Source organism: Sorghum bicolor, chromosome 1 (genome assembly GCF_000003195.3).
Source record: "Sorghum bicolor cultivar BTx623 chromosome 1, Sorghum_bicolor_NCBIv3, whole genome shotgun sequence".
In the NCBI taxonomy this organism is placed as follows: domain Eukaryota; kingdom Viridiplantae; phylum Streptophyta; class Magnoliopsida; order Poales; family Poaceae; genus Sorghum; species Sorghum bicolor.
The window spans coordinates 74,270,724-74,287,725 of record NC_012870.2 but is presented as its reverse complement, the minus strand read 5'-3'; the positions used below and the strand labels follow the sequence as shown (position 1 = coordinate 74,287,725).

General features: G+C 44.1%; 1 long non-coding RNA gene across 1 annotated transcript; it reads left to right on the top strand.

Moving 5' to 3' along the window:
- On the top strand, positions 440 to 2,215 carry LOC110432027. The gene is made up of 3 exons (XR_002449484.1): positions 440 to 579; positions 659 to 1,029; positions 2,076 to 2,215. It is a non-coding gene; the product is annotated as an uncharacterized LOC110432027 (long non-coding RNA).

Below are 17,002 nucleotides of genomic sequence, written 5' to 3'. Positions count from 1 at the left end.
AAGGGCGTTTTGTTTTGTTATTGTGTGCTTTGTGCTCTAGTTTTTACTTGGGTTTGTTGTTTTTGTGCATGCTAAGATTTTACAAATACGTTTAGACGCCGTCCGATCCTTCCCGAGAATTTTCCAAAACTTTTTCAGAACTTTTTCCCATTTTCCTAGAACAAAATCTTTTTTTATATGCTCTAAAATTCTTTTTCATGGACACCAAAAACTTTTTTTGGATTGATCAACTCTCAATATATCTCTAAAAGTTTTCCTTTAATTTTTAGAATTTTGGAAATATTTTTCAGGGCTTTAAAATGATTTCAGCTTTTTCTGGAATTATTTTGAACTAAAAATGAATTTCTAAAAATCCCGTAATTAATAATTTTTGAAACTTTTCCAAACCCTAGACCTATATATATGCCGGTGTTCGTCTCGTCACGCTGATCACAGATCTAAAAATCCCATCGCGAGCCGCCACCCGTAGCTCCCTCCATCTCTCGCCGAAGTTTGCAAAAGCTAGGTTTCCGGCGAACTCTCCGGTGAGTTTTTCCGGCAAAACCATGGCGTCCCGGCGTTAGCCATCACCATGAAGAGGTAGCCCTTGTCATTCTCTTCACTGTAGTATTTCTTTTTGGGCGAATCCATTATCGTTTGACTAGTTCCCATCTTCCAGTTTCATCTCCGGCGAGAAACCTCCATTGCTGGTGAGATCGACCTTGTTTTTCCTGCGTTCTTCGGCATTTAGGGCCCTTCCTCGGCTTGTCCTGATCACACGCCACCGGCCACCGGCGCCCTGGCCAGTGTGACGCCGTGTCCTGCGTCGGCGCCGCCAGCGCACCGTCCTTGTGCTCGCTCGAGCAGGGCGAGGCCTCGTGCCCTCCCCCACTTGCTACGGCTCGAGCAGGTCCCAGCCGTGACCCGTGGGCTCCTCCGCGCTGCAGCTGCACGCCGCGCACCAGGCGGCCAAGGTCCGACCGAGCCCTTCCTTCCCACGCACAGCACGAGCAGCATGTTGTCCTGGTTCGGTCCGTACAAAATCTCAAGGTAGAAGATGAAAGTAATTACAAGTTTGCCACTGGTCATTAATCCTTCGCCATTCAATCGTTCTAACTCTGTTTCATTCCGTTTCAATTGCGTTAGTTTCGTAACGTCGCGCTCTACGCAGTAGTGCTAACTTTTATTATGTCATATATTTTTTTCCATATTTAATTGAATATTAGATTAATTAATATATGCACCTAATTTTATAATTAAAAGCAATATAGAGTTATAATCATGTTTTCTATTGTTTTATGACCATGGCAACGTAAATGACTTATTAGCGATACTGTTTTCCATGTCCCATGTTTATAAATATAATTAGTTTAATTAATATTTTTTGAATGTCATTTTTAATTAACAAAAAAACAATCTAAGTTTACACTTCGCTATTTTTATAATCTAATATTAACTTGATTGAAGTTAACTTAAATATTTATTAATTATAATTCTTTTAGTTAGACATAAAGTATATAATTAATTTGTTTAATATTTATTTAATGTCTTTTTGGATTAAAAGTAACCTATGTTTATAATTTAGATCTTTTATAAATAAATAAATGTTAACATTATTAATATCAACTTAAATGGTTCTTTATTAGTTATAACTTGTTTAATATACATGCGACGCATGTTAGGATTTGATTAGCTGCTCTTACTTGCTTTATGTTTTCTAAAATTACAAAGGCGTAAATGGCTTAAATGATATATAACCATCTACAATTAAAATATGACTAAAGTTTAACTCCATCTTTTATAATTCTTTATAATTTGGTCAATTCAACTTTGAGATATTTCTCTAAAAGTCTATCACCTTCTTTTATTAAATAAAATACGACCAGCGTATAGTCGTCTTCTCCGTTACACTCCGAACCTCGAAAGTCGTGTCCGTTTAACGATAGCTCCGTTCTCAATCGTTCTTGCGTTGTCACGATCGTAGCAATAAGTCGTGTCGTTTAGTGCGCTCTTTCTAAGCTTTTCTTTTGATTGATGCTTGTTCTTAGTCATGATTATTTGTTTGTCTGTTTGTGTTGCTTGGTTGCTACGAGTAGAAGAAGCGTGGTTCGTCAGCATTGAAGATCAGGCGCTGAGGACCGATAATCGAAGCAGAAGTTGGAGATCAGAAGAAAGAAGCCAAAGAATTCTGAGCAGATAAACACTGGGAATTAAGGCAAGTGCAGGCACCCTTTGATCATATTGTACCTATAAACTTTAAATACATTTACTTTCCATTGTATGTGTCTTAATACTGCAAACCCTAAGGACATGACTAGTCTTCTACTATATTCCTTGTATACCTGGGTTTATATATGGGTAGTATAGTGAACAGTAGATATGCTTAGTTGCTCTACTCATCTAATCTATATAATAATAATAATAATAATGATCTTGTTTAATGAATTCTTCAATGATGATAAATGATTAAATGGTGAACAATGGTCACTTCGGTGATGGAGATGTTGCGGTGCCTGCGAGCATCGTGGTTTGGTTGAGGACAGGGGGAGCGGGTACTGTTGGTGGTCCGGTTTGCCGGGCGTACCCGTCTCTGCTCTCCGTAAGGACTTAGTCAGGGAGCGGCCCCCTGGGACTTACAGTGCAGCTCCAAGCTATATGGCTCTGGCTTGACTAATTATCAGGACCTCCGCTGGTAGGGTGTTACTTTCTGGGTAGGCGTAAGGAATGTAGCTTGGGTATTCATATTAAGAGGTCGGTCAGTTCGGGGTCCCATTGCTATGGGCACGGCTGCCGCGCGCCCCGGCAAAAACTTACGAGTGACATCCTATTAGTTGGACCCTGTGAAAGGTCTCGTAGTGAGACCCTGCCTGCTCACCTTGGTAGTGTTTTGGGGAGTCGCGACCCCAGGCGAATGGGAATCACGACTTGGAGTGAACGTGCACACCTCTGCAGAGTGTAAAACTGATATATCAGCCGTGCTCACGGTCACGAGCGGCCCAGACCCTCACTTGATGAGCAAATTGGAATCACATGGAACTTGGAGGCGGAACTTGGTTGAGGTTGATACCTCGTGCTTTGGCGGAATGGCTATTCCGTGTTGGCAGGATTGCTATCCTGTGTTCTTAATTGGGATTGCTATCCCATGACCTTAATGGGGTTGCTACCCCGAGTTACTATCTGAGGTTGCTACCTCGGTAATAATATTAATAATAATGATGATGATTAATAAAATGGTTAATCTACTTCCATCTAATTAAGGGTTGGGATGCTTTACCCATATTTAGTAATAGGTTGTTTTAATGATAGAAGTTGTAATAAAAGCTTGTTCACTTAAAAAGCTCACCTGCAGTTAAACAATGTCAGCTTTTCCTTTGATTAAGCCTTGCATGTCATTATACTTTCCGCCTGTACTTGTTGAGTTCGACATGAACTCACCCTTGCTATTTCCCCCCCACACCTCAGTGTGTAGTAAAGTGCTGCTCAGAAGAGGGATAAAGATGCTATGGAGTTTTCTAGAAGCTTATGAGAAGTGCTTGGCGTACGGAGCCCCCAGTCAACCGTCCCTGAGAAGAATGGAGCCTAAGAAGTTTTAGCTACTGTTTCCGCGTACTCTGATGTTTGTAAGTGTTAATATAAATATGTTTTCCGCTATATATAACATTGTTTCTGATATTTCTATTCTTTTGTTATATGTGTGGACTTCCTGGGCACACATATGACGAATCTGGTCTTATTTTAAAAGCCAGGGTGTTACAGTTAGCCAAGGCAATGTCCAGGGGGTGTTAGCCAGGCTAAAATAAGGCGGTTTGAAAATGTTTCTATAGATTGCACAACAAGACGTGCGTGGCCTAGCATGACGCACATGTCCAACCCTCCTGCACCAAGTGGAGAGTGAGACAAATATCTTTCGATTACACTCGTTTAGGGCATAGCAACACAACCTCACCTACTCTATGCTGCCACAACGAGAAAAGTTACCAATGGCAACTAGAAAAGACAATGCCCCAGGGCGTTAACCAAGCTAAAAGAAGGCGGTTTAAGAATGTTGTTGCAGATTGCATGGCGCGATGTGTGTATCACACACATGAAGCATGGTACAGTGTGCGTCACACACACACACACACAAACAAACACGCCTTGTCCCATGCCCCATGTTTTACATTTCAGCACATTTGCTCCTGCACCAGGCAAACCTATGCATGGTGATAGGTCATTTTAGCTGCACGTCACACCATGCAAGATGATTTTCTTTTTTAGTGGTGGGGAGGACCGGAGGAGAGGATAGCATGCCACAACTCGGGTAGGCACGCGCGACGCACGCAAATCTCCCATCCAAGCACGTGGCCATGATTCTTCTATTGTACTCTATGATCAACAAGTTGTGTAGTTACAGATATAGCCGGAACATATGACTAACGAATATCTGCCAATTACATTCGTCTAGGTCAAGGCAACACAAAATAGCCTGGTATGCTTTGCCTGCCATGACGAGAAAAGGTTTCCTAGCCGAAAGCTAGTAGAAAAGGTAGTGCTAGAGGACATTAGCCAAGCTAAAAGAGATGGTTTTAGAATGTTACTATAGATTACACGACACAACACGCATGGCCTAGCAACATGCACATGTCCTATCCATGCCTCGCATTTTACATTTTGGCGAGGTTGCTCCCAGACCAAGCGTAAAGCTATATGAATATCTATATATTACATTCTTCTCGACGATCGAGCCTTAGTGCTTTGGCTTCCTCTAGCTTACTGACATCTCTTTCTTATCTCTTCCATCTCCACTGCTACCAGCACTGGGGCTGCAGGGGCAAGACCAGCTCATGCACAGGGGACTAGGCATTCACCGAACGTGGGGATGAGGATCCCAAGGTGATGGAGTCCTCATATGTGCTTCGCTCATGACTTGCTCGTGGATGTGATGCTCTCGCTCAGTCCCGTGAGGAGACCTCCGCCATAGCGGTATCATATGCCATGAAGCCCTCAAGCACTGGCGGCTAGAGCTAGGTGGCTGTTCCCTAGGACATTGCAGCGTTTGCCTATTGCTGCTCCTATTGTTGTAGGGTTTTCATGAATGATTTGTTTGGGTTGGAGGGATATCATGGATGCGTGTTGCCTACTTCTGTGTGTCTCACCAACCACTTTATGTTATCTCTTTGGCTCTAACCTTCCAATTAATTTCTCTTTTCTTTTTCCCCTAGTGCTGTTTTCAGAGTATGGTGATATCGTGTGGCTCATGCATTTCCTTTCCTTTAATAGTCTAGCTCGCCTAGATCCAAACCTTCTGGGGCACGACAACACAGCCTACGTGCTCTGCCATGAAACAAGAAGAAAAAGATTCCCAAAAGCAAGTAGAAAAGGCAATGTCCAGGGTGAAATGTTACTACACGTTGCACGACATGATGTGTGTGGCCTAGCATCATGCACACCCCCTGCCCTCCTATAAGCGAAGAGCCAAACAAATATCTACCGATTAGATTCGATTAGGGCAAGGCAACACAACCTCGCGTACTCTACCCTGCCACAACAAGAAAAAGTTACCGAAAGTAACCAGAAAAGACAATGCCTCTTGCGTTAACCAAGCTAAAAGAAGGCAGTTTTAGAATGTTGTTGTAGATTGCATGGCATGACGTGTGTGTAACACACGCAACATGGAGCAATGTGCACACACACACACACCTTGTCCATGCCCCTCATCTTGCATTTTGGTGGGTTTGCTCCTTTACAAGGGGAACCTATGTGTGGCGGCGATAGGTCGTTTTGACCGACCAGAGGATAGGATATTGTGTTGCGACTCAGGTTGGCGTGCACGGCACACGCAAATCTCCCTCTAATCGTGTGGCCACGATTCTCGTGTTGTGCTCTGTCATGATCAACAAGTTGTGCCATCACCGATGTAGCAAGAGCATATGGCTGACGAATATCTGCCGATTATATTCGTTCGGGTCAAGGCAACACAACATATATAGCCTCGTCTGCTCTGCCGTGCCATGACGAGAAAAAGGTTTCCTCATCGAAAGCAACCAAAAAAGGCAATGCCCAGAGACGTTAGCCAAGCTAAAAGAATGTGGTTTGAGAATGTTAATATAAATTATGCGGTGCACCATTGAGCATATAATAAAAGCTATATGCATCTTGAAAAAACCAACTTTTCCATTATGTTGACAATTAACACTTGCATAGGAAATCTTGCTATATGGGATGGCCAAACATGGTCATGTTGTGTGGTTTTAGCATCGATCTGTCCGGACACCATAATTGCTAGGCTACAATTGATTCTCCCATATATGGTTGCTTCAGATGTAACAAGCCACAATACTAAAACCCTAAAAGCAACGGTTACACTTGCTCGTGTGAACATAAAATTGATTGAAAGTTGCTCACTTTTCGTAAAAGGTGGGAAAATCTACCTTAATAGTAATAATTCTACTTGCTCGCACGAGTGCAAAACTGATCGAAAAGTTGCTCCGTTTCATGAGAGAAAACGAAGAGATCTATATTAAAAGCAATGGTTATACTTGCTTGCGTGAACGCAAAATCGATCGAAAAGTTGCTCTTTTCATAAGAGGAAGTAGAGAAATCTACGCTAAAGATGTATTCATGGCTACTGTCTAGACACAAAAGCTCAGCAACACACACGCACACGCCGTGCCACATGCCCCGCATTCTACAGACACGCACACACACCTTTGTCGCGTGCCCCACATTTTACATTTCGGCGTGGTTGCTCCTGCACCTCACCAGGCGAACAAATCTCCGCGTGAGGATAGGACGTTTCTGCCGGCTGCCGCGCGGCGCACCGCGCACGACCGTCTTCTTTTTCTTTTTCGGTGGCTGGGAGGACGTCCGGAGGAGAGGATCGGGTGCCGCGCGGAGCCCGCGACTCGTGTGAGCGCTCGCGACGCACGCAAAACCTCACCCTCCCGTCGCGCGTGGCTGAGGTTCGTTCCCCACGGGCGGCCGCGTCTCGTGTCGGAGAATGGAGATATGCTCCCCCGCCCCGCCCCGCGGCGCGCGCGGCGTTTCGCGACGGAAAGGGCTGCGGCGCCTCGTCAGGTGATCAGGGCACCCGGGCGTGGCCGTCCCCCGCCCGCCCGTCACATATTCCGCGCGGGCATGCAAGTGGGCGCCCGTGAGGTCGCTGTTGCTCTAGTTCCCTATCCGTCCATCCATGCGCAAGCGGGCGTGCCGGGGCGCTTTGTGCCGTTCGCACTTTTCCTCTCTGTTGCGTTTTTATCTGAGACCACTTAAATGAAATCTAGCAACAGATGCGATTCCCCTAGCTACTACCTATACAGAACCAGCCACGTACCTATACAGAACCAGCCACGTCGTTTGCTACTTCTGTCATCGTTGTTGGTAATATTGGCCCTCTTTTTACTGATGGTCTGAGAAAATTCCGTGCTGGAAATTCGCCCTTTTTTTATTCTATAGAAGGCGAATCATTTTTCTTGGCACTGATGGGAAGCAAATGTGAAAGCGAAGATTATCCACAACAGTCCCAGGATTCAGGTGCATGCACGCACCGAGCAGAGCACAGTCGCCCCGCGCCAGGTCCCAGCCTTGACCATGAGTGGCGGTTAAGCAGAAGGAGAGGAGACCTAGGGAGTTGCACGTTTTCGTTCCCGAGTCAGACTGGGATCCGCTGCGCACGCCGCAGGCGGCAGAGCGCCCGGGAGGCTGCCGACGGACGCCGCAGAGGATCCGTTCCCGGTGACGTTCGGGGTGACGAGACGTTGCGAAAAGTCGTCGCGTTTCTTCACCGCGGCGGCCCGCCGGCCCGATCTTTCCTCGCAGCGATAATCTTGGCGCCACATGCATGGGCAGTGGGGCCAACCGCCGCATGGATCTTGGACTTTTTGACCGAGGTCGTCGTGCACAAGCACAACCGGACTATCTCCTTGGGCCTTGTTTAGTTCACCCCAAAAACCAAAAAGTTTTCAAGATTCCCCGTCACATCGAATCTTGTGGCACATGCATTAAACATTAAATATAGACGAAAATAAAAACTAATTACACAGTTTAGCTGTAAATCACAAGACGAATCTTTTGATCCTAGTTAGTCTATAATTAGATAATATTGGTCACAAACAAACGAAAGTGCTACAGTTCCGAAAAGTTTTCACTTTTCGGAACTAAACAAGGCCTTGGTAGTCAAGGAAAGAATCATCATCATCGAGAGGGAGAGGTTTAGTAAGGCCTATTGGCCCACGTTTGAGGGGAACATGATCATCCATCCAGTGATGATGCAAGGACATACGTATACATGCGTGGGTGAGTTAATGATCCAGACATGGATGGCAGTGATGCAAAAGGCTAAATAAACTTGACGTGCGAGTTGAAGAGAACCGTACAAATTACTTCTACGCGCAATATGCATCGTGGTCGTTTACTTCTATAGTTATTATGTCTACATCATGATACTCTGTTGGCTGTTGGCGATGTTAATTTCTTTTTGTTTTGAACCTCGGGGATTCATCCATTAAGTAGATACGGGGTTACATTCTGCAGCCATCAGGTTATACGAGCACTCTTGCCACCACTCGGGCGTTGCATCACCCGTGACCTACTTGGCTAACATATGAGCTCTACCCGTTCGCTTATCTTATCAGTCATATTTTTTCTGTCAACCAATAATGTTTTTCTCTTACAATAAATCAGCAAACAATATTTTCAGACCAATGAACAGACTAGCCATGTAAATTTTAGGACCCTCTCCTAAGAAGCATGGATTCTTTTGAAATACCTTCTTCATTCCAAGTTTTAACTCGTTCTGTCATTTATAGATATCTATTTTTTTTTTCTATACATCTAGATATATATTATGTCTAGATATAAAATAAAAGAGCGCTGCTACGGCGTGCATGTGCAGGATTTGCAACTTCCGCATTCACCCCTTCGCAATAGTTTTTAGTTGCAAAAAAAACACGTACAACACCTCTTCTTCCTCCAATTCGGTGCCCTCACCCCTGCTACCGGCACCACTTGGCTGTGAGCTAGGGTTTCACTGAAGCTCCATGGTCGCGACCATCTCCTTTCCCTCCCTCCCTCCCTCCCGCTGCAACCATGGTCGGAGCTCCCCCGCCAGACCTGGCCCAACCAGTCCCCACTACAGTTGCCAGCTCCCCTAAATTACCCGCCAGCATTCCCCACTGCCTGGCCTACCTGCTTCCCCTATTCGGCCATTCTATAGCCCGCCGAAGTTGGAAGAGATGACAGGCAGAGCTCACTAGAACCCTAGATATAAGATCTAAGGGGAGGAGACCTACCTGGCGCGGATCCATTGCCACCGTAGCCGGATCCACCGGATCGGTCGCCACCATAGCCAGATCCACCGGATCCACCGCTGCCGTCGTTGTCACCGCATCCAGATCCGTGAGATCCGCCGCCTCTGCCGCCGCATCTACCATGGCTGGCGTGAGTGCGAGCGTGGGGGAGGCAGTGGGTTGCGGACGCAAGCGTGGGGAGGCGGTGTGGCGCCAGCATGAGGAGGAGGTTGCCGGGAAGGTGCTCGTCGGAGAGAGTGTGAGAGAGGTGTGCAGGCATCGTGTTGGTGGGGTATGCGGGCAGCGAGGTGTGCAGGCTGCGGGCGTCAGTGTGTGCTGGGGTGTGCTAGCTGAAGCCTTCCATCCTGTGTGTTTTCATTTTAGCATTTCTGATAATAAAAACTATGCATCTAGAAAAACCAACTCTTCAAATATGCTAACAATTGAGAGCTTGTCGGAGTTGGAAGAGACGATAGAGGAGGCCTACCTGGCGTGGATCTACTGCCACCATAGTTGGATCCACCGGATCCACCGCCACTGTCGCCAGATCCACCGCCGTCGCATCCTAATCCGTTGTCGCCACCGTCGCCGCATCCGGATCCGTCAAATCCGCCGCCTCCGCCACCCTATTCGCCATGGCTGGGGTGTGCAAGCGTGGGGGAGGCAGTGGGGTGCGGGTGCAAGCGTGGGGAGGCAGTGTGCTGCCGGCGCAAGTGTAGGGAGAAGGTGCTCGTCGGAGAGAGAGAGAGAGAGAGAGAGAGAGAGAGAGAGAGAGAGAGAGAGAGAGGGAGAGGTGTGCGGGCACCGCGTGGGTGGGGTATGCGGGCAGCGGGGTGCATGTGCGGGCAGCGGGGCGTTAGGGTGTGTTGGCTGAAGCCTCACATCCTTTGTGTTTTTATTTTAGCATTTTTGATAATAAAAACTATGTATCTGAAAAAACAACTCTTCAAATATGTTAACAGTTGAGACGTCCAAAGTTGCATAGAAAATCTTGCACTGCGGGATGGCCCTTGCTGTGTGGTTTTCACATATGTTCGGACCCCATAATCGCTAGGTTACAACCAATCTACCCATATATATGGTTGCTTCGGACGTAACAAGTAACACTACTAAAACTTTAAATGCAACGGTTATACTTGCTCATGTGAACGCAAAATTGACCGAAAAGTTCCTCTCGTTCCGTAAAAGGAAATGGTGAAAACTATTTTATTAAAAGCAACGGTTATACTTGCTTGCGTGAACGCAAAATTGATTGAAAAGTTGGTCATGTGAACACAAAATTGATTGAAAAGTTGCTCTCTTTCATAAAAGAAAATTGAGAAATCTATGTTAAAAGCAACAATTGTACTTGCTCGCGTGAACGCAAAATTGATCAAAAAATTGCTCTTTTCGTAAGAGGAACTCGAGAAATCTACACTGAAGGTGCATTGAACTTTGCCGCATGCACCATCCAAAGTGAAGCAATGAACAACCGAAATCGCATTGGCTATATATGGTCCACAAACACAAAGGTGGACATTATGTCATCATTTCCTTTATGTTCAATATGTCATCCTTTCCTCTTGTGTATGGTAGAATCTCATTCTGTCCGAACAGATCCACACAGTACGTGATGGTGATTTTGCTAGTGTTTGATGGATACTCCGACTAACAGAGTAGTATCATAAATTTTCTTGTATTGAATCTATTATTGTTAGTAATCCTACTTCAAGTGTCCAACATGGTATCATGCCTCACATGCAAGTGTTTTAGTTGTTTATTTGTATCATAACTCGCACACAAATTTTTTTGTGGCTTATTGAAAGCCCTAGTTTGGTTTTGGATAATTGATGAAACCCTAATACTAACCTCTATACTAAGTGTGTGTAGACTTAATGAGGTTGGTACATGCCAAGTGATGGAGCAAGTGATGATCATGGTGATGATGGTGATGACCACAAGATGATCAAGTGCTCAACTTGAAAAGAAGAAAGAGAAAAACAAAACCCTATGGAGATCAAGGCAAAGGTATTGCTTAGGGTTTTGGTTTTGGTGATCAAGACACCATAGAGGGTGTGATCACATTTAGGATAGATAGCCGTACTATAAAGAGGGGAATTCTTTGGCTAAGCGGTTATCAAGTGCCACTAGGTGTCATTGTTCATGTGCATGCATTTAGAACCTAGTGAGCTAACTTAACTCCTTCAAAGAAAATGTTTGTGAAAATGCTAACACACGTGCACACTTGTTGGTACGCACGTTGTGGTGTTGGCACACTTTGAGAAGGAGGTGGAGTTTCAAGGGTAGAGAGGGGATGGGTTCCTCTCTCCCTCCCGCCGAGCTTGCGAGGCGGGATTCGGCGCTTTTCGAGAAAATGAAGTGCATATTTTCTATTGCGCCGGTGGGAAATTTGGAGAAGTCGCGGGAGTGTTTCTCGCTGAGAAAACACTCACCGGACGCTGGTGACTGAGGCACCGGACGCTAAGTCTGAGCGTCCGGTGCAGACAGTGCCTAGCCCAGCTAGGGTAAGGCACCGGACCATAGGCACCGGACGCTGGCTTGAGCGTCCGGTGTGCGGGCGTTTTGCGACCCTCTCTGCGCATGGGTCCGGTGAGCACCGGACGCTAAGGGTGCGTCCGGTGGCTTGCGTCCGGTGACCCTGCGAGTTTGCGGAGCTCTCTGCGCATGAGTCCGGTGTGCACCGGACGCGTCCGGTGCCAACTTGCTCAAGCGTCCGGTGCTCTGCAGGTTACCGTTAGACTCTGACACGCGGCTGACGTTGGAGCACCGGACGCAGGTGTTGAGCGTCCGGTGCCCCTTTAAGAGCGTCCGGTGACCCCGTATTTCGCCCAGCGAAAGCGCCAACGGCTCTATTTGCTTGAGGGGCTATAAATACGTGTTTGGCCGGCTTAGGGCTCACACTCTTGGCATTCTTGACTACATAACATCCTTGTGAGCCTAAGCAAACACCTCCCACTCATCTCCTTCATAGATTATACATCTTTGTGAGATTGGGAGTGATTCTAAGTGCATTTGCTTGAGTGATTGCATCTAGTGGCACTTGGGGATCGTTCTAGCTGCGGTTTTCTTGTTACTCTTGGTGGTTGCCGCCACCTAGACGGCTTGGAGCAGCGGAGGAGGATTGGCATGAGTTGGTGATTGTTCGTGGCCATCTCCCGGTGATTGTGAGGGGTCTTGTACCTTCCCGGCAGAGAGCCGAAAGGTAACTCTAGTGGATTGCTCGTGTCATTGAGCTACCTCACTTGTGGGTAGGTTCTTGTGGTGTCCTAGTGAGGACGAGGTTCGTGCTACACCTCTTAGCCACCGAACCACCAAGTGTTGGTCGACACAACGGGGACGTAGCGTGCCGGCAAGCACGTGAACCTCGGGAGAAAAATCGGTGTCTCAATTGTGTTTGATTGGCATTCTCCCGGTGCTTGATTGTTTATATTGGTGATTGGTTCATCCCCTACACGGCGGTATAAATATCTCATCTTATCTTTACTTACCGCAAACTAGTGTAATTAGTTTAGTTGCTTACTTTGACTTGTGTAGCTTAGTTCTTGTGTGCATAGAGATCTTAGCAACTAGAACTGTTGGGTAGGTGGCTTGCAAACACCCCTTTAGAGCTAGAGCAAAAAGCTTCGCTTTGTTATTTACTAACCTTTTGCTCTAGTGAGTTTGTAGAAATTTTAATAGGCTATTCACCCCCCCTCTAGCCATATTAGGACCTTTCACTTATTTGTATACATGTGTTACAGTGTGCACTCAGTGGTGTGAGTGTGATTTGTTGTTATCTTTTGTAGTTGCAAAAATTAAAATAAATAAAGTAGCGTGAGTGTAACGTGTTATCCTGTAGTTACAAAAATAAAAAAGAGAGTATGTTACCATCGCCGCATGTATGTTGCGCACTTGGGATTACATCATGCTAATTTTATTTGGTTATTATGTCTAAGAACCACATCATAATGTCACTCTATCAATCATGTTAAGTTCAGGATCATTTGTGTCCATGATCCGTTGAGACAAGGGCTGATTTAAGATACATGTGTTCCAATTTTATTATCCAGCAATAAACTTATCTTAGGCTCTGTTTAGATTTAAAAATTTTTGGCTAAAGTGGTAAAATTTTTTGTGGTCAGAACTTTAGCTCCGAAGTCTGACGCACGCGAAAAATTTTAGGTGTTTAGTTTGACAAATTTTTTTCTGACACAACTTGGGCAGCATGCAGTTGCAGTTGTCATTGGTGGGCTTTCATGGGAGTGCGTGCACAGTAGCAGACCCTGCAGCCTAAAATTTTGGCCCCAAATTTTTTGGTCCCGTTTAGTTCCCAGGCCCCAATTCCACAAAAATTTTCCTCTTTGGACCAAAAAAATTCAAATCTAAACAGGCCCTTAGCTAGGGGTTTGCCTTTATATTGACAATTGGGGCATCTAAGGTTGTATAGATAATCTTGCACTGCAGGATGAATAAAAACATCATCATGTCGTTGTGTGGTTTTAGCATTTGGCTATACCTCAGGCCACAACTAATCATCCCATAGATAGTTTCCATGAATGTAACAAGTCACACCACTGAAATTCTAAATGCAACGGTTACACTAGCTCACATGAACGCAAAATCCACGTTGAAGGTGTGAAATTTGCCATGTGCACCATCCACGATGTGAGTGGAGCAGTGAACAACGAAGCCCGCATTGTCTATATAGTTCACTGCAGAAAGGTGAACATTATATATGTTATTATATCCTTTCTTTGTGTACATAAGGATCCCAAGTGTCCAAACATAGATGCACATAGACCACCTTAATATGTACCTGATTGGTGATTTTGCCTAGTGTTTGGTGGATACTCCAGCTAATAGAGTATCATAAGTTGTCTTGTATTGAAACTATTACTGTCCGTGAACTTATCTGTTAGAGCTCTACTTCAAGTGTCCAACATGGTGTCATGGTTCACACGTTAATACAAAAGTGTTCTAGCAGTTTATTTGTATCATACTAACTCACATGAAAGTATTTTTTATGGCTTATATTGTAGATATGTGTTAGGGTGTGCATTTGGCATGAGTGCGGCGTGTTGTTATCTTGTATTTGCAAAAATAAAAAGAAAGTCGTGTGAGTGTAGTGTGTCATCTTATAGCTCCAAAAATAAAAAGAAAGTGGTGTGCATGTGATGTGTCATTTTATAGTTGAAAAATAAAAATAAATGATGTTATCATCAAAAGGTCCGACTTTGTATAGTGCTTTTAGGAACACTATTCGACAGATAATAGTACAACTTTTTATTGGAGCTGATAGCGATGCTCAATAAGTGCTCTATTCCAACATTGTATCTTAGATCCTATGCAAGTGTGTTCTTAGCTTCCTATTTATGTCATGGGCTCATGGTTCACACATAAGTGTTTTAATTTATTGGTTTATTTTGTAGATGTGTGTAGGGTGCATACTCTGAGGTGTCGAAACCATTGAGGAACCTAGTTTGAGTTTCAATGATTGATGAACACAAGAACTTGTGGCTAATTTTGTTTTGCAGTGGTAATGACATAGAGTAAGTCACATTGAGGTCTCTTGGTTTCCTCAGCTCCAAGTGATTGGATTCTGTGTATGGCACAAGGACATTTTGTGAGGGCTAAGGACATGGTAATGTCTAAGTGTGGACTTGCTGTTGGGAGCAATTAGACTTAGCGTTAGGCCGGTCTCAATGGAGAGTTTCATAGCATTGTTTCAAGACCGCCATATCTAAATGTGGATGGAACACATACTCTCAATAATGGAGAGTTTCATTTTATAGCTTCATAGACATTTAGTTTTATGAATCATACCAAGAAAGTTTCGTCCCCATGAAACTCATTCTCTCTCTCCTTAAAACGTTACCACACCATCAAAAACGTTTATGCGGCAGCTTATTAAATGCAAATAAAATTCTAATAAAACTTGGTCTTAGGGCTTTATTTTTTTAATCTTTGGGCATACTAGTAAGAGTGGTCGAGATTAATAGTCTGATCAAAGTTAGAGTTAGAAGTATTTTTTTGGCTCCACTCCTCATTGATCATGGCTCACACATATTCCCTCTGTTCTGAAATAGACTGCATTGTAACTTTTAAAATTTGTATTGAAATACAATGCATTATACATAATGAATTAATGACTATGTTTCGATTTGGTAAGGTTTGTTAAAAAGAAAGTCATGATTTGAAGAAAAACTCTATAATTGAAATAATTTATAGATACATATGTTATTTGAGTATTCTTTTAAGTTGTCTTAAATTTATAAAACACACTGTATCATAGGACAGAGGGAGTGGCTGTTTTTAGCGGTTTATTTGTAGACCTGTGACTCTTCGCGTGTCATATTGTAGTTGGAATTTGAAAAGGAAAGTATTTTACCATCGCCACATATAGGAAAGGTATCTTGTTTTTTCTTTAACATGACATAGGAAGGTCTAAGCTGTCGCCCTAAAATAAGAGAAGTATATACTATTGTTTTATTAAAACTGCACTAAGACGACCCACACAAAAAAAAAATGGTACTATAGTGAGATTGGTAAGTTGATAGTGACGTTTGGGTTATTCTGCACTAGAAGACTAGCATATGCAATTTCAGTGGCCTAATCGAAGTTACCTTTAGCATCTGACTCCTTTGGTGAGCAAGCAGCCAAGATTATATGGGCCATTCCCAAGCAGAGTTTAGAGCAATGTTAATAATAGAGCCGAGTGCTTAGCTATAAGCCAAGTGATTAGAGCCAAATTATACAATAAGTTGTCTCATGCTTGTCTCTAAAATAGATTCTCTTTCCTATTTCTTCTCTTAACACTTGTTATTTGGATCCACCACTACCTATGCATCCGTGTCTAGTTTGGTGCTTATATAAGGCCAGTCTCAGTGGAGGGTTTCATGGTGTTGTTTCCAAGACTGCCATGTCATGTAAAATAAAATGAAACTTGGATGAAATACTCACTCTCAATGGAGAATTTCATTTTATAGTTTCATAGGCATTTAATTCGGGTAACCAAACTCATTTCTTCTCTCTTCTTAAATACACTGTCATGTCATAAAAAAAGCCTATGTGGCAACCTATTTAATGCAAATGAAACTCTCATGAAACTCCCATTGAGACTAGCCTAAGAGCTAAGCTATCATCTATCATCTATCTTCTCTTTTCTCTCCTCCACATCAGCATTAGCTTCGCTTCAAGGTCATTATTGTACCTGCTCTTATGGATTTACTCGCCGACCGACGCTCGTCTCGAGTCTCCGCAATGTGTCAGGTCGTTTTCGGAAAGAAATGGCTATTTGCCTATTTGGCACTATGAACGTGGACTTTGGAGTGTGGGGCTGGGGCTGCTGTGGACTATGGAGTGCAGGCTGCCAAAGACCAACTTCCTATCTACCTTTTCTTCAGGAAAATATTCAGCACCTAATCCGTAAAATAGCAGCATCACCGGTCAACTGAAATACACTTAAAAAAAATTCGGATAGTTTGCTTGTTGCTTGCGGCCAAGAGAGCTTATTTTCTTTTTACTATGCAAACACAAAATTGATATATGCCCTTGTGTGTTGAGTTTATTTTTTTTTTACAAAACATGTGTCGAGTTTATGATGAGTGATTATCGGGAGGTGATCGGTTTTGGTTTTGTTTGGAGACTAACCATGGTGTGAATATACGTATGCACCATTTCTCTTGGTTATGTTGGTGTGGAGCACAAGAACAATTGACGGATTCCATGATTTGTAGAATTTTTTTGTGTCCGTGGGTCTTGATTCTTTCGGAATATCT